The sequence below is a fragment of the Colias philodice genome, chromosome 5 (assembly GCF_061535455.1).
Source record: "Colias philodice isolate Cphi_HAF_F1 chromosome 5, ilColPhil1 Martin Lab GWU primary, whole genome shotgun sequence".
Lineage (NCBI taxonomy): Eukaryota > Metazoa > Arthropoda > Insecta > Lepidoptera > Pieridae > Colias > Colias philodice.
The window spans coordinates 4649316-4670832 of record NC_143090.1 but is presented as its reverse complement, the minus strand read 5'-3'; the positions used below and the strand labels follow the sequence as shown (position 1 = coordinate 4670832).

General features: G+C 34.0%; 1 protein-coding gene and 1 long non-coding RNA gene across 3 annotated transcripts in view; one reads left to right on the top strand and one right to left on the bottom strand.

The window, feature by feature from the left end:
- Positions 1-4241, bottom strand: part of LOC149488407 (uncharacterized) — a 55358-nt gene extending 51117 nt beyond the window's left edge. Inside the window, exons 1-3 of the long non-coding RNA XR_016315586.1 lie at positions 4070-4241; positions 2973-3057; positions 1675-2007 (exon numbers count right to left, since the gene is read on the bottom strand). This is a non-coding gene — a long non-coding RNA (uncharacterized LOC149488407). The remainder of the gene's footprint in view (positions 1-1674; positions 2008-2972; positions 3058-4069) is intronic.
- Positions 1-21517, top strand: part of Ubx (Ultrabithorax) — a 114655-nt gene that overhangs the window by 56773 nt on the left and 36365 nt on the right. The gene's annotated exons all lie outside the window — the stretch shown is intronic.

Sequence of the window (21517 nt, the reverse complement as noted above, 5' to 3'; positions counted from 1 at the left end):
CATATCATATTTATTTATATTTGTTATCATCACTAGGCTGAGCTATAAAATAAATTAGCCCTTAAAATATACCCATTAACCTAACAAAACTAATAGTCCGGGATACATCGCCCATTTTTGCAAGTGATTACTATCAAGCTAATTTTTCGTGAGTAGCTTTATTTTGATGAGATGCCCAATAATTTCATGTACGAAACTCTCGATTGTGGTAGCTTACAGAGGTAACAAGGATAAAAATTTTTGATTTGACGGTTCTCAAATATTTATCACGCAATTTGTAGGACAATATTGCTGTTGAATTATATAAGTATTAAATAAGTGAAAATAAAAAAATCAGCTGGTTAGTAATCATTTATGATGACTTCGTTATCGATACACATTGGAAAGGGGGACTCTTTGATCAAACCATAGATTTTGTAGGACAAATATTTTTTGGAATAATTTAGATAATTATCTTGAGATTGAACAAAAAAAAAACATTCAGTTAGTAATTAATATTTGAGAACCATCAAATCAAAATATTTTATCCTTGATTCCTCTGGTAGCTACCACAATCGAGAGTTTTGTACATGAAATTATTGGGCATCTCATCAAAATAAAGCTACTCACGAAAAATTAGCTTGATAGTAATCACTTGCAAAAATGGGCGATGTATCCCGGACTATAATAGTCTGAAAAATATTTCAAAGACTATTCTTTTCATTTCATCAATAAAATATGTCTATTTTGGTTGCCAACGCTACGCATCGCGGTCAAACGCCAACTCAACATATTACTCAACACTCTATACAAAATATACATTATTTCATTCACACATTACATAAGTCTGAAACGCAGGTGTTAAAAGCGTATTACAGCTTACAAACAGGCGTTAAGCTTCGGGATTCGGCAGACCATGGCGCGGGGAAATGGTCGAAGATTAGCCGCTTATAGGACCTGCGGATAAAATTAATGTTTCATCTCGAATTACGGCTTAATTATGTCTTAATTTACCCTCTTAAAGTGGTTGGATTATAGCTCGATTGTAAACAAACATTATTACACAGCATAGAGAAAATGATGATAGCTATTAACTAGATAGATCACGTTCCTTTACCGACTTTATTTTGTTCATACTTAGGATTAATAAAGCTCGTTAATAAACCCCTACTATAATGTGATTAAGAGTACTTTTTCTTTAAAAATATTTTTTATTTATTTATTTTATTTATGACACTTTATTGTACATATAACAGGAATTTAAAATAAGTGAATACATAAAATTGGAAAGTGTACAATAGGCGGCCTTATTGCTTAAAAGCAATCTCTTCCAGGCAACCATAAAAATAAAGGACATGTAAGACATTGGTAAAAAGCGAGTTTTTTTAAGAATCTCTTTGGAATTGTGTTTACGTTAGGATTTAATTATGCGTATAATTAGTTGCGTACATAAGTTAATTTAAAAGAAAGTGTTTCTTATAACGACACTGCTATTCAATTTTCCACGCCATGTTAGTCTTGTATTTGAATAACTATGTAATGAAGTAGCGGCTAATAGGTTTCAACATTTATAACGTCAAACTAAAAATGGTAAAACAACATCCCGTAATTGCTACGCAATACATCTAACGCACGCCTCGATATGTGAGTACTACTCGCTAGGTCTTTCGTAGAACTCAATCATGCGGTACTTACACTCGTAAATACTGCCTACATTCATATACGACACCTTTTGGTACTGTGTTAATAGTAAATGCGCATATTTCTCCCGGCCACAGTTTATTCGAGAGCGTGTTAATCCTTAGTCTTTCGGGTCTAAATTGTTCCAGCTGAGATTATCCAGTTTACAGTTTGATACGAGCAGAAGCCAGTAACACGCAAACTTTGACAATTTTCGTGACGCATGATTCCGGTCAGGTTTAAGTTTTCGTTAATTCTGCGTACACCGGTCCGGCTCGAATTTGCATTTTGCACGCGTGATAAGTGGCCAGGATTACACGGGATTCCCACCAACAGCCTCTGTTTGTTCTGAAATAAAGGGCTGTTAAACTTTTTTTTCATGGTAATTTGGGTCACCTTTAAGAGTAACGATCGTTGTAAATTTGTTTAAGTAGGCTTAGTCCTACCGTTTATTTAAATTAAAATGTTAATGCTTCGCTAATTTTACAAATTTTCTAAAAATAAATAAATAATATAAATGAGCTTACTCAAGAGTTTATGATACCTATTCATAGTTAATTTAATAAATTTGGTTATGATTATAAATTAACTTAAAGATGGTAACGTTACATAATAGGTACATGTTATTTACTAGGAGGTAATCAATTAAAGTTCCGCGAATGTAGTGCGGCTGACTTCCAAAAATTTTCTAGTAAATCTTTGGCTTTCGGTTCACTTCTTGCGCTTAAGAAAGACTTGGCAACGTACTTTATTTCTGCAATGCTTGCTTTGCAGTATGAACAGATAATAAATGTAAAAATAGCAGATATTTTAAAAATATATTGTACCGAAATTTTGTTAAATATTTCAGTGGTTTAAGAAGATAAGATATATTGCAATAGTAACAGATAAATGTATAACAGGATAATGTATGAATAAAGATGTATAAACGATAAAGTTAAACCCGTCAAAAAACTTCATGATTTCAGAATAACAACGTTAAACTCGTGTAGCTTTTCTGTGAAGAAAAACTCATTATAAATCAGGACACAATTTGAGATTCAAAGTTAAGCGCGACCAAGTTTCACAATATCGCACTAGTGCGCATCCAGTTTTATCTTTATCTAACTTGAACTGTTTAAGGAATATTCACCCGTCGACTAACGTAATGTTTTGAGAAAAATTGTTTTTCCTGTACATTAAAATCCGCATGATAAACGATTTCAACTAACGTTAGTTATGCGAAATGTAAAACAAGACTGTTTGTCTTGTAGTATAAACAATGACATGCAAATTTACCTACATGGCTAGAACAAATGTTTACTTTTAGTTACCTTTATTTTATTTCTTTATTTCTTTCTAGTTCGGTTCTTTTAAAAGTTCGTATATATTATGTTTATGAACAGGCGCATAATGTATCTGGAATCAAATATTAAAAATTATCACACATTTCCATACTAAGAGATAAATAAAAAAAAAAATATTATTTTCAATAAATTCCTACTTAAAATTTTCTCAGATAAAATGTTTGGTGAGTAGGTACCTATTCATAAAAAATGATAGGCAGATAAACAGCGCATGCGCGGCCGACGGAGCTTTTGGTATTAGCCCTTCAAGTATTTAATAATGTTAGTTTTGCTATATTATAGTCAAATATTAGTTAATATTTATTGATAGTCAGTTAAATTAGTTGTATGTAAATTAATCCTCGTTTAAAATAATACTAAAAGGCATATATAACGCAATTTTAGAAACATTTAGAGCAGTAGTACTTTTGAGGTTATGCGGTATTAAAATAATTTTTGTTTGCCCTTTCAGTAAAATAATAACATGTAAAACCTTAATAGAATTATCTAAATTAATTTTAAACGATTTCCTTAACTATTAGTAGGTTTATTTTAAGTAGCTTTGGTTAGTTAAAAATTCTCTACCTAATGATAGAGTAAGTATTCTATCAATTATAGGCATGTTATTGTTGCTTTTTACATTTCTTTCTGATTGATTAATATATTATTTAACGATACATATATTTAAAATAAACAAAAGAAAAGTTCTAATATAAACAAAACTTCATGAGAAGTATTCTTGTTGGAACGATTAAAATTGTAATTTAGCTTTCAATGGACATTTATTATGCTTATTCACATAAAAGCAATATTTTAAATATTGTTCAAAGATTCGTAGACTTCATTAAGGGCCGATTTTTCAATGCTTGGATAAAACTTATCCGTCCAATGATAATATTACACGATAATATTAAAATACGTCGGAAACTGTCAAATACGGGCAATTAGAATACGTTTTTAAAATGGTAGTTTTATACATTATTCGACGAATAAGTTTTAACCAAGGATTGAAAAATTAGCCCTAAATAATTTAACTTTACCACTTCAAAACAAACCATTCCAACTAAGCTTGGTACTAATAATACCTTGGCGTCCTGTTTACACTTTTGTTTTCCAGTGATAATCTAACAAATTTATAAAACTTTGATGTAAATTAAACTTAACACTTACTAAAACACTAATTTTGCACAAATTTAACTAGAAACAACGCGAAAATCTATGAAAAACTCACAAAAACAAATTGGAAAACGCTCGGACGCGTCATTTGCATTAGTTCGGTTAGGTGGCAGCCGTGTCGCGTCATTCAATATGGCGATGGAACGGGTCGTTCTGATTGGTCGCCATGTGACACGAAGTGAAGTTGGCTCATGTGTGCGAGCGAGACAAATTTATGAGATGTTTTGGTGTTGATGAAGGACGAGCTATATATTGGTAGGACAGTACATTTGTATGCCGGCGGCGAAAGAGACCGGTTTCGTCAGAGGCGTTTACGTAGTGTGTGTATGTGCGCTCGGCTATGTGTCGAGGGCAGGTAGACGCTACCTATTTATAATGACGGATCGTATTGCCGAGAGCATTCGTCGCTTTGAATGAATTGAAATTTTGAAAATGATGAATTAAAAATGAAATTTTTAATTGTAATTTCTTTTCTTTTTCAGGTAATGAATATTCAATGTATGCAGATTTTGTTGAGAATTAACAGGTTTGATAAGAGGAAAATTGGTAGGACGATGTTTAAACTTTTAAAAATATTTTAAACGAATTAAGAAAACACTTTTATTTTCATGCAAGTTATGAAAATAAAAGTATTTTCTTAATGGAATGCGATTTTGTTAACATATTGTTTAGTTTTTTTTTCTTGTACTGTCGTAAATGCTACATAACTAATAAGTAAATGATACAAATTACAAACCTATATTTGTTTAGAATTTTGGAGTCTTGAATGATTTGAGAATAAGTTGATACTCATTATTAGGGATGTAACGATACCTACATGATTTTGCCGATACGATACCGATACCGATATTTGTAATAACTAATAACATATCGGCGATACCGATACCGATATCGATGGCTTGGTAGAAAAATAAATAGAGAATTATGCATAAAAGTTACCAACAGAGATTCAACTGTAAATCGTATTCTTTTAAATAACAATGCCAAATCAAAAAACAAGAAAACCATTTATTTTAGTATTATTTTTTTGCAAAGTCAGTTAAACTTTAAGTTATACACATACAATCAGTTCCTAATAAAAGTTTACCATTGGTAGAGTTTTTTCAAAAAACAAAGTGCGCACGCGCGGGCGGCCTTCCGCATCGTTCATGGGGCGCGGTTTTTGAATTGTTTGATATCGGTATCGGTTATTTTATAATCGGCGATACCGATATATCGGCTTGCCGATTATATCGGCCGATATATCGGTATCGGTATCGTTACATCCCTACTCATTATCATATCCATAACTTATTGGTAGGTAAATAATATTTTTAGATAGAATAGAATTTAGAAAAGCTTAAAATTCAATTCTTTAGCTTTCCCAAATGTATCTACCTACACGAAGGCATGGCGTATTTTCCTTCTCGAGATTTAAGATTTATTATATCTGGTAGGATAATATGATTTTTGAATGAGATTTTGTATATTTTTATGTTTTTAAATATTATTTTCAACGTAATATTTCCCTTACTCATTCAATAGATAGGTAATAAATCCTATTCGTTATTCACCTGCCCAAATTTTTATTAATTAAAATGTTGACTAGATAGTTTATCTATTTAATGGTAATTATATTCATTAATTCTATACATTCAAACTGAATATATATAGGTAGGTTACATTAAGTTAATTTGACAACTTTCAAAACTGAGCCCTGGGGGTAACCTAACAAGAAATTAACGGGAGATACAATGGAAAAACACTCCGTATGTCCCAGGACCAGTGGGCCGGGATAAATTTACTTTGTCGCGTAACTAGCAATAAATATGCTAATTCCACACTATAACGTCCGTATGTCGCCTAGCCGCTTCAACATTGAACGAGTGAAAAAGATATCACAAAATTGCACTGCGCATTTCACTTCAGTCATACAGTCTCAGATCGACAACATGCAAAATCTCGCTCTGTTTCTTTTGCTCGAAAGTCGTATATTTTTTCGTCGATTTCCAGAGTTACGTCCTTCTGAGTGCGACACTCGTTTTATCGACCTAGGCAACTACTAACCCAATAAATTTCGGTGTTTCGCTCAGTGAACGAATGCATCGTCCTAGATACGAATGTGCGGGATTTGACCGCATGGATTTATGCCCCGGATTATGAGTTACCAAACAGTATTTGTCTGCTCTGAGTAAGCGTTTCCGTCTCATTTATTTATTGGACATCACAGTTCCGTATTTTGTATTGCCAAATACATATTCAATACAGTCGTTTTGGTATGTATGGTACAAATAATAATGTAGATAAACATATAACGTTTATGTTTTCCTATTATTGTATTTACTAATAGCCATTAGGTATGAGCTGGTTATACTTTTAGATACCTATTTCTATTAGAAAAACATATTTCAGAATTTCAATTTTAATCTTTGTCCAGAGAAATACGCCTTCTAAAATAATTCAAAGCAATATTGAATAAGTTTCCGCTATGTATGTCTTAATTAAAAATATAACTCGTGCATAAATCAAGAACACAGCTTCATCGGCAAAATGAAAACAATCAAAGCCAATATTTAATTGATGGCCAAACCTTAATTAACTTGTAGTCCACTGAAGCGGTTTCAAAGCTCTACAGATAAAAGAAGCCATCTGTATTTCGGTATTCAAATTATTTTCCAAACGTGTTCTCTGTTCCGATTGTAGTTGCACTGCTAAAATCTCCTTGTCACGCTCACTCTTGCGCATCCCCTGCCTGCGCGAGGAGAGTGATCCGACGATCGAAAATTCTTTACTTCGAAAGGGTAATATAACATTCGAACTCATATGGGACCAAAATAAAACGTAATAAAAAGATCACATCACAAAAGTTTGCCTAAACTAACCTCGTTAAGAGATTTCTGGATAAAAGAATACCGTTTTTTCAGTATCGTTACGATTGTCCAGGCGGTCGGATAGGACGATCGCTGGATTTCTACTAACTTTTTTAAAACGTCTCGGTTTTTTGAGATAAAGCTTTCCGTTCGAGTACAGAGAGAAAGTTGTCCTTACAAACGTATCGAACAATAACGTTTTTGGGACCCTTGCACAAGAGAAAGTCGCGATTGTTAGATAAAAAATGCCTTTTGTATTCAAAAGACCCGGAGAGTCAACGGCTTGAAGTTTTTTAGTTTTCGAAAATCCATTTGGTAGAATGCATGTGTTCTTATAAATTGTGTGTACGTTGAATCAGTGTACAAAAGTGAGAAGTCATCTTTAAAATTATGCTCTGTAAGTACTTAACGTCATCGCTCGGGTGCTGTAATAAAAATGTCAGACATGATGAATTTTTGACGAAATATGGGGCAAGGGCGAACGTACTTTAATTTTTTAATCCCACCGGCATGTAAGTAAAAATTGAACATGAATTTTTGTTTTAGGGAAATTTCCCTTTACAAGCTGTACGAACCAGCATATGCAAAATTACATTTCTGAATATTTTAGACTGATTAATCCTACATTTGCAGCTTAACTATTATTTTGTTTGCGTGTAGTCCGTCCAAGAATTTGATAGCGTCCAAGAATTTGATTTGATTTGATAACGTCCAATAGCGTTTGAGAATAAACAGTATCGTCTATGCAATTCAAGTAGCCCAAGGGATAAGACGGAACATGTTGAATGTGTACGCACATGGAGGCACAAAGGAGACGCTTAATTAAACTAGCGGGGCAAGCGAAACGTAAGCATTTAATTTATATCCCTGCAGTAACTCCGCGAGCTCCTCTTGAATGCCTTAATATTAGAGGAGGCGCGGAGAAGCTCAGAAATGAATATTTCTACAAATAGTGGAATTTTGTTTATATGTTGGTATTAACTATTAACGTTTCAAAAGTGTTGACGCGAGATTGGATTTAACCCATTGAGCCCCGAACGGCCCGATCGGTCCACAACACAATATAGATTATCTATTGTATAGATTTTCTATTGTGTCTGTGATTCCGGGGCCTGAGTTATTAAATTCGTAATCAAAATCGTTTTCCACGGAAATATTAATGAATGCATATGTAAATATTGTAATGAAACACACAATGTAGAGTTCTATACCTACTTTAAAAACTCACATAGGTTTAATGTATAGTTACATACTTATTTCAGTTTTCGTAGCCCATTCCAATTTACAAAAATATTTTTCAATTCATTTAAAGTTGTAGAAAATTACGTGCTAAATATATTTAAATTAATTATTTATTTCAGTCATTTGTTTCGAAATTTTCTTAATCCTCTCGCTTCAACCTATGTACTTGCGCCCCTATAATTTTTCTGTATTTCGCAGTAGAAAAACGCGCTTAGCCAAACAACTAAAATAAACTATTTTAATTACGAGCTACGTTCTCCACTGAATCAATAAACAATTAAATGTGTGCGTAATTGATCGTATAAAGGCTACACACATTAAAATTTCTGGTTCATTTGTTACGCTCAGTAATATATTCCATGGACGGGCTTAAAGGGACGGCTTTCTTTAATTAATGGAGAAAAGCTTAATTGTAATTATTGATGAACAATCTCGAATGCAATAGCAATGCCAGGTGTTAAATTACAATTGCACAAAGACTTTTTTTATTATTGTTTTATTCATAAATTCGAACAGTAATAAATAAGGTAGTCGTCAGCTGTTTACGAGGAATTCTTTGAATAGTAGTTCAAAGTAAGTAAAAAATGTTCCTTAAACGGTTTCCTTATTTCACGTTTCAGAATTCTTTATATGAAGTTGGTAGAAGAGCACATTGACTCTTGGTAGCGATGAAAGCAATAAATAATGTTGAGTGCGTCTACAACACGATGCAATATCACTCCCAAATGGTGAATACAGACCGCATACAACTTCGTTATTATGGACGATGGAACATCTTATGTCCCTATGCGATCATACTATGAAAATATAGCTACAATTGAAATTAAAATCGTTATATTATCTTACACCTATTTTCTATTAAAATACACCAACGTGACTAACGCGCAAGGAAAATAATTTAAATACATACAGTAGATTAAAATTTTAATTTGTTCAATGCATTGATTAAAAGACAATGTAATCGAATTTATTGCTTCCGTTCTATGCTGTTTTGCATATTGATAATTGATGTGTTTACATATTTTACCGAGGCAGTAAATTGTAATAATGTGCAAAGATATTAAATTTGTGTGGAGACGGTCTAAATGCCTGTAGATCCTTCCACCTATTCCCTTCTTAATTAAGTCCATACTGGGCCCAAGCAACAATGGCCACTCTCCGATGTTAACCAAGATATTCAAATATGTCTAAGGCTGCTATTATATTGCTACCATTTATAGCGATACCACTTCTGAATTCAATTTGAATAAACATAGTAAATTGTTAATTGGAAAGCAATACTTTTTTAACTATAATACTAGGATTGACGATAAGTTTAATTGCATATTAAAACTTATTGTACTCAAAATGATGATTTTAAGATGAAGTTAACATTTTTCTTAGTGTTAATTTTTAAGCTTCTTTGATATTTAATCTCGATAAGAACATCGAATAACTCACATAGATTTATAAACTATAAATAAATAATCATAAGTAAAGTTAAATATTTATGTAAACAATATAAGTACCTAAATGCGTATCTTTTAAAACTGCTTTTGAAGGGACATAGAAGTGGAAATGTTATGATAACAATAATATGCATGACTATGAAGAAAAGTTTATAGTTACAGAAAAGTTAATGTTCTGTTTAATATTCATGCATACTTTAATATAAATCTCTTTAATGGTGTAAACATTTTATATATTACTAGGTATATTAAAATGATAATTATTTGTAACATAATTGGGATATTTCTATGAGCCATTAAACTTTATTTGTTAGTAAATTATATTTTAATGTGAATACAGGAAGGAGTATATGTATTGTTGTCAGGAGTAACTTCTTTTGAATTAAAAGATAATTAATAAACACGTATCTGAAAATATATACTGAATTGTTTTTTTTTTTTTTGTTTTCCTAATCATATTATGAAATAAACTCTCTTTAGTTCATACATGTTAAAAGCCAATAACTGTAAATTAGAAAATACAGCTGCAGGCAAAAAATAACGCACAATTTAAATCGAGCAGCGAAATAGGTTTTGAAATCGAATAGTACCTACCTATAAATAAACGCTCCCGGTTCACCAGGTGACAATCTGATCGGCAAAAGAAATAGTCCAAGTTTACATATGGCTTAGCTAAAGTACGATACTCTCAAGAGTTGCCGCATAAATTGGCCTGTTCGTGATGCAGTGCCTCGTTGAATATGTATAGGTGCGCTCCCTTCCGTGCTTCTCATTTTACTAATAGATTTCTCTTTGATTAAATTTGTATATCGTTTTATTCATACGGCCGAAGCTACTATTGTTGTTTGGCGGCCGCTTAAATCAGCGGTTACGGCCCTGCTACGCTTTGTTTCGTAGGTAGGTACTCGTACGTTTTGGCTGTTTGTTTTGGAACGCGAAAACCCTATTTATAGTGTGGTTCAGTCAATTAGACGAGCGCTGATCGCAGCTAAATTATAATGTACTGCAACTTAGGTAATGGTTAACTATGTTCCTACGTCCGCGTCGTAGGTGCAATCAGTGGGGTTCAATTTTAATCCATAGAATTTAGTAGATCTTACTCTTCTTGTATTATTATCCTAAAAGAATTAACTATCGTACTTTCAAGGTTTACGATTTTAGAATAAAAACTTTTTGTTGGTTGTAGTTTGGCCGAATCCGACCTCGTATCGAAAAATAATATTTTTATAATGTCTTTATTAAATTCGACTATGGAATGAGCTCACGCCCGCTTATTATAATTTAGACGAGTGCCCAAAGCTCTACCGGTCGAATGAAGTCATCATGTTAAGAATAACCGGTTTGATACGGAATACCTACTTTATTGAGATAAAACAAATGTGTCGAATGTGATGTTAAAAATTGATCTACGCATTTACAGTCCCATTTGTAGAAGACACATTTTCTTGCTCTACTTAGTCACGATGTAAAGATTAAATTAATATATTTATGCCATAGTATCGTTATTTTGCCTTAAGTCGGAAATCATAGCGGTATTTGATATGCAAGAATGCAAGCACAGATTTCGTGACGGCAAGTCATGGCGTGGTGTTTATAATTTTCATACTTTTTGTTGTCCAACTGCAGTCTGCAACATGTGACCCCACTCTTCGTGTGGTCTAATGAGTGTTAGGGTAAAGTATGTTTAAATATCAATTTATGCTTATATCTATAGATCGCTCCCGTAGAAAACTGTTATGACTTACATAATAGCCGATATAAAATTCCTGGGCTTAAATTATACATTCAAAAGCTTAATTAACAGCAGATACATGTTGCGCATTCTACTTCGTAAAGAGCCACTAATCTTACAAATGGAGATATTTATGAGCGCTTTACCTCATTAGAGACATTAAAAGTTTCCAAGTCATAACGGCGGCAACTCTTACCCGCCTCGTCTCATTGTTCATTCAGAGTACGTACACCGCTCGACTTGAAATTTGTAGGCAACTCTGAAAAAGTGTCAATTCATCATAGCAAAGCCCCAGGCTCGGGACCGAAGTCCCCCGTATAAATCTCACTTCCATACTTTTGCGTGGGGAACGACTGCTTTATGAGATCCTTAAGGCTGTATGGATTTGGGAAAATATTTCCTCTCCGTGCTAGCCGTCGACAAATGAAGGAGCATTGAGCACATTAGAATGTGTGAAAGGTTCTATAGACGTTTTTATTGTTATACCGAGCAATTTATTTAAAAGCCAGTACGAATAAGACTAGGTGGTGCGTACATACGAAATACCTATTTACTGATATTTATTACTCCGAGGGTTTATGGTTACTGAAAATTTAGACGTTTTCCAACATAAAGCTCTCGGATTCTATTGCTCACGTAGTTTCTTGCTTTTATTTCATTCACTTAAAGCCGGCCATACCGTTTCAGAGACTAACGACGTATGTATCAGAAATATATTTTATGGGTAGACACCGGGAGATATTTTTAATTTTAAAAGACGTTACTAATGTCATTAGGTCAAAGTGATTTACGGCTCGGCGGCTGGGACATTTGTTTTGATACTTACTAATCTTGATTTATAAACACTGGGAGACGTGTAGTATTTATGGACGTATACATTGAGTCATATCCGATAACATTCTCGGGTTTGAAGATTGCAGAATTGTAATTGAAATTGGCGTAGGTATTTATATTCATACCTAAGGTTATAAAGTACCGGCGTGCGTGAGGGCAAGAGCCTGGGCGCGCCTCATTAGAACGAGCCCTCCCCTCTAGTGGCCGTGTGCGCCCGCGCACCCGTTTATCCCAGACTCGACGACATTTCCATTTCTAGCGCGGGAAATAAACATTTTAGGCGAACGCCCGCAAACTATGAGAATCGAGATTATTCCTAGATAGAGTTTATTGTGTGATAATAAGCCGCTATTTGTAAGTTTGCTTACCCTACTTCGTTTCGAATATGTTTTATTAATATATTTTCTAGATACATACGTGATCTACATATGAAATATTTTAATAAGTACAACCTCCGAAGAGAAATCTTAAATGTGGCGCGGGAGAGCGTTATACGTGCACAATCGTTTTCCATACAAGGCGGTGCACCAGTTAAAGATAAATTGGAGGTCTCGTGGGCGCAGTGATTTGAATTGAATTAATTATGAGCCGTGGAGTATTCGCTCACGATCTCTTGCAGGAAATACAAACGAGAAAGAAGCGAGGGGATAGTGTATTTTCGCCGCTATTATGTGGAGTACGCGCCTTATCTCGATACAAAGTTCAATAAACCATTGGACGATGCTGCAGCGCGAGTGAATCGCGGACGGTGAATTTATGCGACACAATAACGTATACAGGTGTCGCCGAGCTCGGCACCCCTTCAATAAGCCGCCGCGGCCGATGGGAACTAAATAGGATTGGGGATCCTTAAATACAAACATTGCACTCTATATCTACCACGAGAACAACAATAAAATAACGAGGAAAATCTTCGGAGATTTCTTCTATTTTTCAAAACAATAGCTTTGGAAAGCACAGTTTCATCATAGATAAATCGTGAAGCAGATTTAAATCGACATTAAAACGGAACCCCGTTTGTAAATCGATGTTGATTTTTCAGCGCATTTGGGATATGAATTATCCCATTGATTGTGCTCGTGATCACGTTATGATTCAAACATGGAGCGTAGGTACTAGATTTTTTAATTATCTGTATTGCATTATGAATTTAATGTTGTTAGAGGTTTTTCAGTTGGTAGTGGTTTATGAAAAATTTGTATATGTACCTAAAATGCATGCATCGGTATAAGATTATTTCTCGTAATACATACACTTATACATATAAAAGTTACATACATATTTAACAATTTTAAATACAACCGCGGTGCTCAAGCGTAAAAGTAACCCTAATTTGTTTTTGCGAATTTCGCAACGTCTTTTTTATCAATCAGTGACTGGTAATTGGCTGAGCAAAGCTGAGCAGGTATAATGGAGAGTGCTATCATTCTGTACCACTCAGCTCGGACATTCGGGGAAATTCTTAATTGGTCCAGCTTTTGTGACGTTGAATATCGCCGCTCAGATAATAACATTGCCAATTATTAGCAGATCGTTGCTTTTAATTAACTGTTGAGTATGTTCTTAACATATTGCTGCTGAATTTTGATCGAAGCCCCGATTTGGTTGTCGAAGGGAGTTGTCGTGATTCATGACCGCTTCCGCGAGATCAATATAATTATAACGGGATTCGTAATTACTGTAGCTCTTTTTCGAACTGAAAACTTTAAAATGATATATTACACGAAATTGGTATTATTAAAGTCTCTTTAAATTGAAGCAAGTACCTACAGTCTAATTATATAAGTTTATTAAGGAACCCCATGAAAAAGGATCATCGAACTTTCTTCAGGCCCATATATTTTAAAAAGAAGTTTGGAATTAATTTTCACTAATAAGGCATTGTCAAGGTCCACCTCGGTCTCTAAAAGAAATAAACTTCTTATTGGTTCGCAATTAAAGTATCCCGAAGGTGACCCTCTATTCCTAAAGCTGAATAAAAAATACTGCATTCGTCGAATACTAACGAAAGGAGGTTCACTGAAATTCTGCATCGAAAAAGTTCCCGAGCGATACTTATCAAGTGTTTGAAATGACACAACTGGATTCCATCCCTTCGGACATGTACTTTTTCCGTACGGGAAATAAAACTGACGAATTTCTCAATAAAAGGGAGATGACCGACGAGTTATCACGTACTGGATACGGAGTGGGTATTTGGAGCGAAGCAGCAAAAAGTATTCAGGGGCCATTATTATGGCATTTTTGTCGTCTGACAGGGCTGCGTGGTCGCGGCCATTACGGCGCGGCGGCGGGGTTGAGACGGCGTAGAGGGGCGAAGTATTCGCCGCTCCCGGGCCCCGCGCCTCGCACTGCGCCCCCGCCCCGCGCACCGCGCCCCGCCGGCCGGCCCGCACACCCGCGACATCCATCTTCAATATGCACATAAAGCGAACCGGACTCGTAACGGCGGACCCACATTCCCATTGCTCTTAAATTTATTTATCTCTTTATTAATTCTCAACTTGAATTTTAATGCTTGTGAAATTCGCCTTCAAATGTATCGAGTTAGACTCGACGTGTTTATTGAGTGTTTATTGGCGTCCGAGATAAGAACTTCATTAGATTACCTGTTATCGGTTATGTAAATTGTTACAGTTTTTGAGTTAGATTAAAATAAAATTGGCGTTTTGCTCAACTCGTACTTCGTAGGTACCTAGCAAGGTGTAGGAGAGAATGCGATTGTAATACCTATGTATATTTATGTAACGTCATATACTTACATTGTACAGCTGCGTATTGACCGCATATTTTAAACAAGCGGACAATTATTCTTTACTCACCACCTTACCTAGACCTTATCAGGCGGACCGAGAGACCTTATTTGTATTGAGTTTGTTTTTGTCATGTTGCTTTTTATTTATTAAGTGAGTATATTTTATGAAACCGGTAACATCGACGATGAGTAAATAAGTAGCTATTATTTTTATACAGTGATATTTATTTACTGTTTACTGCGTCAGACAATTATGAAGAAATATATAATCAATCAATATTTAAAAGCTGTTTTCCTTTATATAGAGACATATAGGTAGTGTTTATAGTGGCTTCAACCAGTCGCATTTTTATGTCCTTTAAAGTAGGTACCAGTACTACATGTCCAAAGATTTAACATGTTATGTGTTACGGTACAATTTCCGCTACTTCACAGGTTTCTTCTTATAAATAACAGGCTTCTATATGTTCATATCCGGAACAAATCAGTCAGACGTGTCATCTTGAGGAAGGCGACAGTATTCCGGTCAAAGAATTTTAATTAATTCCATACAAAATAAATTTTACAATGTAGAGTCGTACATTATAAAAAAAACATGTAAGTTTAATAGTTTATAGCCTATTTATAAAATTTTCGTAATTATATATTTTAAATGAATTGTTATAACACTTATCGCTATCCATATACAGCTCACACATGCACAGTGCACACGCTGTAAATGCAAACTGTTTAAGTTTCATAGCCAATAGTCATGTGACAAAAAGTTGCAAAGAGCTCGCGTGGTCACTTTAATGAAGTGTGCAAATGTCGATATCGTGGACATGCCTAGAAGGCTTTAATTAAGCCCCTTGTCTCGTTCGTACATGAACGGTTATTTTAATTGACGCTGCTTTTCCACAATTTGACTTTCTTATTTTATGTAGGTTGAGTTTTACAAAATATCGGGTTTATTCAAATCGAAGTTTGTAAATAAAAAAATGTTAGCTCTACCGGATAAGAGAAGTTTTGTTATACCTATTTGTACTGTATGTTTTAATAGAAAAAAAAAATACCTAATCAAAAAGTTTTACAGTTTTATGGATATGTTTCCTGAGTAAATAATATAATATATATATGATAAACAACGTAAAATATATTTTAATTCCGTACAAAAAATATAATAAATTCCAATACATTGGAAACACATGGGTATCGAGAACAAAGCAAAAAATATGTACCCAGATAAGTAAACGTCATAACCACGAGGTTCCAAGTCATGCATGCACGATCTAATGGCCACCTTCGATCTTTAGCCTCCAACCTCCGCCATGCCTGAATCAGTTCATAATCAATGAGACTGAGCTTATGAAATACCCATTTTTGTAATGAAAATTTCATGTATTTTTTTTGAAGTAATAAATAGTTCGTTTATTTATGAGCGCCTCGATTAAGAAGAATAACACAATCGATAACACATAAGAAGGTATTACCAATAAAGGTAATTAAACTCTTCAGCATGTAGGTAATACAATTTTTGCTCGTTTTTGAAATACGTTTTTTGAGCATTTTATTAGAACCAAAATTTGTACAAAATATTAAATAATGTTATAAAACCTGACTTTTTAACATACAAGATTTATTGAGGAAATTCGCATAACACAAAGTCGTGAATAAACATCCGAGTATAACTTCTGAAAGTAATCTATGGCTGATGAGATATGAAGGTATATACACAGAAATACAATTTCATATATTTTATTCGTGCCCTACTGTACTCGGCTTGTATAATAGCTCTGTTTATATCCCCAGGCACGAAAATTTATCAACAGGCAGCGAATCAGCTCTCTGCAATAAATTGAGATTGTGCCAGCCTGCGAGATTGTCCTATCTCCAATATCTAACATATCACCACAGCCCTATAGATATGCAGTTAGTTACTGTAATTTGCAATTGCGTCTTTGTGTTAATTGATCCCACCTTCCTGTTACTATCGATAATTGACAATAAATTGTCACGCACATTAATCTCTACATCAAATTACCTATCGTAACTGCGTATTGGGATCAATGTCTATGAAATTATAACGTCATCAAGCCTTGATTTACATACGTGATTTGTATTTCCTAAGCGCAATCTGTATTAAAATTCTGTATTATATTTTCTACGGCTTAAGGGCTGTTTTATATTTGAAGACATTTGACAAACATTGGACACGTTTAAGAACGTGAGGCACGCACTAATTAACGCTCAACGTGAAACTTTACTGAGCAAGGTAGCTGATCAAAGTTGGTCTGCGGTACTTCATATATTTACCCCAGTTTCGTTACATGAGTTAAGATGCGGACGGGAAGGGCAGGTCTAATTAAACTGGTAGCTTCGTAATTGCGTGTCTAACGTTCCCTACACGTAACATGGCCTTTTATTAGGTGGAAATTCTGTATACGGCACTATATTCAGGCTTCAGGCGAGAGTTATGATGTACGCTTCACGCTATTTATTGCTCTTCCCAATTTGTATGCTTTTTGTTTTTACAACAACAACCCTCTAAATTATGTTACGTTTCATCACTATTTTTGGACAAAATGTGGAATGATAACCTACGTATCGCATAGTAGTTTTGCAATAACTCTATTTGGTATTTTAAAACGGCATTCTATTCAGAACGTTCGATTCAGTCTAAAACAAAGCCTTTCATCGAAAGCGCAATGCGTAGTTTTTATTCGATTATTCGATTTATTCGCGAGTCCGATTCGATGATTTATGCACCGCGCATCTAGCTCAATGAGGCTTGATATAGTTGATGCATTATTGTCATGTTTCTCGACAATCATAAACGTCTGCATTACACGCGGCCCATTGTTTATTACCACTGTTAGCGCCTTACATTATGAATTTAAAACGAGATACGTAACGATAATGAAATGATCGATTGGTTTATTTATTTTTCATAATGTAAATTCGTAGTGAAAAGGCCAATTGAATTTATTTTATCAGATGCATTGTTAACGTGATCGTGAATAAAAGGAAATTATTATCTCCTTTACAATTTTAAATGACAGTGTCGATCTCATTGTGTTCGCCAACAATTAAAGTGGTAGTTTATTTCTATAGTCCAATTTTAATTAATCTTTCCGTGAACTTGCTATTTATACGAAATTCTTTTTAAAATATAGCGAACCAGAAATTATTAATCGTATATTTTCTTAGCACCAATTGTAAAAACACTCCCATGGCGAAGGACTTTGTTCCAGTAACTTTCTTTAAAGAGTTTTATTCTGAACAATGGACCAGCGATATAGAATTTTAGAAAGCTGACCATTCGTTGCGCAACTTTCTCCCTTTATCTTGTGCACAAAGGTAAGAAGTTAAAACTTACAATTCTTATAGTTTTTTACGATTCGTTCTAACAATACAATCGCCATAAAAATTTTGCAAACATTCATGTAACGGTCGGAATTTGTTTTTTGTTCACGACTAGGACGAATACGAGGACTAGGTACCTTAAAAAATAGGTAACACTTAAAAATAAACAGATTATTTCCGTAAAATACGTAATTACACCTATACACATAGTAATTAGTAACCTAATACGTGCTAATACTGAAGTTTTTAAAGTGTTAGTAACTATGAAATAAATAACAGGTTTTATTGACATTAAAGTTAAACATAAAGTAACACCCACTACAAATAGGAATCTTGATTGTGTACAAATCTATTCAATGTATTTTATCAACATCTTATATCCCGTAATTGATGCAAATTTTCATTCATAGTTCTCTCGTTACACATGTATTGTGAATGTTTACCATTGATTAGCACAACAATATATAAACAGATACGCATCTAGGCGCATAGTTAGGTATTAAATTGTGCTGTAACGACATTTACGAGCATATTGGCGCCATGCAGGGTGCAACATGCTAAGGCTATCACTTACCCCGTCCGTGGCTAATTCACTGTGACAAATTAACAACGGCTGAATTCATGCCCTACAGTAAATACGTACTTACGCATCTGAATTAGTGCGTTATCTATGACGATTCGTTTGCTCCTTCAGTAAGGCTTTTTAATTTTTATGCGATATACAAGAATATGGTATATTATGTTTACTTATTTATTCAAGTACCTACCCATCGAGAAAGATCTTTATGAAAGTAACAAATGATTTCATTTAAAAATTGGTTTTAATAAATTTCTATGACCAATTATTATCGTTTAACATAGAACTTAAAAAAACCAATAGGTAGTGAAAAAACTAGATCAAAAATGTACTTACATAAATACATCTATATTTTTAGGTATTTGACATAGGTATAATATCTAACATAAAGTTTATTTCACTTCTCTGATACCGGGAGCAAAGTTTAAGTGAATTTAAGAACCCTAAAAGGTAATAGAGCTCGTATACAATTGTATTCTTCTGATCTCAAATCTCAATGCCATACATGTAGGTATTGTAAGGGGCTACAGAACAAAGTCAGGAATGGAGTAGCGATAATATTGTTACGAAAGTAAAATGTTTAGCTACTGAGTGTAAGGGCAGTTCAAATACCTAATTAGAAATTATGAAGGAAAAAAATACGACATTGTAGATAGAAAAAAAGATTCGTTCAAGATTAAACTAGTGTAGTAACCGAAAGATATACGAATCGGTCAACCTGTTTCTGCATTATTTAATAATAGGTAGATATCTATACCTAAGCATAATTTTTTCTCTTACATTTCATACATTATTTAAACATTTAAATTAAACAAAACCGCATGCAAGTTCCCGCTAGCTGTCCACAACTCACAAGACATGAGTAACCTCTAGGTCGGTTTGCATATTATGATTCAGTGGAGTATCTTGTAGACATTGGATATGAAATATTGTGTACAAGCCCGCCGTTTATCTCTGACTAGCCCAATGTAGCTCAGGATTATATACACATATATACGTACATACACATATACGTATATATATAGTAAAATTGTAAATATTGTAATTATAATTTTAAGTTTAAAATCTTGCTGTCAACCGGACTTTCAGAAGTTTTAATTATGTTTGTAAATACAAAATATTTTATAACTAATAACTATGGACGTATTCTACTGAATAATTATTGTAGTGAAAATTTATTTTTACAAATACACTCTTGCTCATGTTTGATTAAGGTTTGTTTTACAAGCGAAACAAAGATACATAATTTAACTTTTGACTTCACTGAAAAATGTATCAGACCTCCCTGAATTAATACATCCCACGAGAAGCGTAAGGAAAATTTATGTTATTATTCCCTCCGTTATTTGTTTTCTCATCAAGTTTATATATTTAAAATAAAGAGATGAAATATTGCTTCACATATTTAGCTCACGTTTTAAAACATAATCATGTAAACAAGACGAGAGAATGTTTATTGCTAATAATTTGAAATAATTTTTGATCATTTCGTTTCAAGACGTTCAAAATATTTTTATATACTACAAGAATAGCAAAGAATATAAATAGTACATGTACGTACATAGTTGTACATATTTCACAATTTCCTTTAACAAAACGACGACTATTGCGACGTTGGCGGCCGCCTATCGCCTTCATCTACATGTCCAGTACTGACGTAGAGACGGACTAACAAACTTAACTGATCACAGAAGCTATTGTTACGAAACTCGTATGTAAATGTGACTAGTTCGAGTAAACGTGTATGTTGTCGTCTTTTTGTGTGAGCTATATGCCCACATGAATACAGAAAGAACTTTACATATACCTAGGTTCTAGGTGCATATACGGTTGGAAGATGAACAAACACTTGAGTTCCTGTTTATAAAACAACTATAAAAAATTAATATGTATTATCAAAAATCATGCAAAATTCAATGAAAAGCCAAACCGCCCTGAGTACTTGTAAGTTCTAGCTGCTTTTAATTTATTCATAAGATACGTAGTTTCAAACAAAGTCTAACGTAAAAGTTAGTTAATAAACACGCATGCAGTTTGCAAGTTGCAGCAATCAATACTACAATTTAGCTTTGTTGCGCACGCATGCATCATGTTATCCACGCCATGCGCTACCGTAAACACATCAATCACGTACGCAATCCACCAGCTAGACATGTGACTGATATAAAGAGTTGCAACACTAAAAAATAGCCCTTTGCTCCAACAAATTCCGCTTGTTTGCCCGCTTTCCGCGCACCGACTCCCATAAATCGACCGAAAAAGTCAAATTGCAGCGATAGCTCACTGCCCTCAACTAAAAATTGCGATGTACAAACAAATATTGCATGAGCGCTTGTTGTTTAGTCAACTTTTTATTGTTGTACAACTTCATTTTATTTTTGATGTACTGAAATGCCGGCTCAGCTAAGTGCACATAATTGCGCCGATGTGAGTTTTTTGTTCTATTATACGCGGAAACGTGCATGCGAAATTTAATTTTTAAATATGTACAGCATGCTGCTGTCACAAGTTTTTGAGTACACGGCCTCAGTAAATAATTACTGACGTATAAATACATGTTAATTACGGAGGAGCGTAA